Source organism: Amphimedon queenslandica, unplaced genomic scaffold (genome assembly GCF_000090795.2).
Source record: "Amphimedon queenslandica unplaced genomic scaffold, v1.1 AMPQUscaffold_4844_Cont23179, whole genome shotgun sequence".
Taxonomy (NCBI): domain Eukaryota; kingdom Metazoa; phylum Porifera; class Demospongiae; order Haplosclerida; family Niphatidae; genus Amphimedon; species Amphimedon queenslandica.
Genome location: NW_003554846.1, coordinates 1 through 1,585, shown reverse-complemented (window position 1 = coordinate 1,585; position 1,585 = coordinate 1). Strand labels below are relative to the sequence as shown.

The window sequence follows — 1,585 nt, the reverse complement described above, 5'->3', positions numbered from 1 at the left end:
TGTATAATTTTGAAATAATCAATCTTGTATTTGCATGGTAAAGTTGAAATTAAATTCACTTTAATGTGTATGTAATTGTACAATGCAGATTATCTACTGTTAATTTCACAAGTCTGTTTCTTGATTAATGACTGCTGCCTTCAACTTCTCCATAAGCTGGATTATTGACTAATTCTCCTTAGCTACCTTTTACTTCTCCATAAACTGGATTATTAATTACATCCCTTCTGTTTCCTTCTATTTCTTCATAAACTGGATTACTATAATCATTAAACTGTTGATCTGGTATGCTTCATTAGTTGCAGTAGATGCTTTCTGTTTTTGTAATGAGGTAGCTCCTGTTATTAATATTTAATAAATAAGCACATATGCACACACACACACACACACACAACACACTATAAATACTTACTATGCAATTTCCTTTTGTAGATAATGGCAGAACAAACTGATACAGAGAGAGAGACACATCATCAATGATAATATGACGACACCCAATGATGTCAGGATTATAACTATAACATACAAATGGTACCTAATAATAGTCAAGGCAACTAACCAGCATTAACCGGCATTAAGACCTGCTAAAACAGTTGTGACAGTAGAGGATGACTGGGTGGTAGTATTAGTAGGTGGAGGAGGAGCAGTTGTAGCAGTGAGATTGGTTATAGACCTCTTTGGGTGAGAATGAATTACGTCAAAGAATGATATACGGCAAGGGGCGTGACTGAGCCTGGCTGACTCTGAAATAATTTTCGTGGACGGCAACTTTTTATGGAGTATGAATGGGCTAATGCAGAAAGCAAGCTCTATTAAAGAATATGCTTCATATTGCACCAAATCTCTTTTAGGAGATGCTTAGCAGTGACCATTCTTTCCTCCAACCAGCTTTTGTAGCTTGAAAAAGCTCCATGCCAACGAAAAGAATCAGTTTTGCCTTTTCTTCATTCATCCTCCATTGAATCTTGCCGTCCAAAATGGCGGCCAATTATCACCGTAGGTGGATACCGTAATGAACAGTAATGATATTCATAGGCCACCGTCAATCTCACCCGAAGAGGTCTATTATGAGGATATGTATCTATTATAAGCAGGGGCGGATCTAGGATTGGATTCTTGGGTGTGGTAATTAGTGGGTGTGGCCAACAAAGCCAAAATTCAGAGTCAAAATTTTGAAGATTAAAGCTGTTAAAATGAGCTCCTTTGTGGTTTAAAAATTGTTTGCATAGTCATGCTTCACAGTTTACATAGTCATCCACATGAAAAAGTTGATTTTAAACAAGAAGGTGCACTATAAAACCATTCACGCAACGTCATGAAATCGCTTCCGTCGATCACAGTATAAAAGGAGGTGCCCAGGGCACAATATGGCGGCCAGATTGAATGAAATTTGAAAATAACAAAATGGCTCCCGCACTGGCACTGTTCTTATCATGGCTAAATCACTAGCAAAACGCATTATAAAAACATTAAAATTAACAAAGGTGAGAGAGTTAACCTACAAGCACACCTAGAAAGCATAGCAAGGAGAGAAATGGTATAATTGACTTGAAGTAATAATTTTACATTATTATCAAATATTATA

At 36.7% G+C, this 1,585-nt stretch overlaps 1 long non-coding RNA gene across 1 annotated transcript; it reads right to left on the bottom strand.

Moving 5' to 3' along the window:
* Positions 1–2: 2 nt before the first annotated feature.
* On the bottom strand, positions 3–730 carry LOC109592536 (uncharacterized). The gene is made up of 3 exons (XR_002190407.1): positions 560–730; positions 413–515; positions 3–338 (listed from the first exon to the last, which is right to left on the bottom strand). It is a non-coding gene; the product is annotated as an uncharacterized LOC109592536 (long non-coding RNA).
* Positions 731–1,585: the final 855 nt, after the last annotated feature.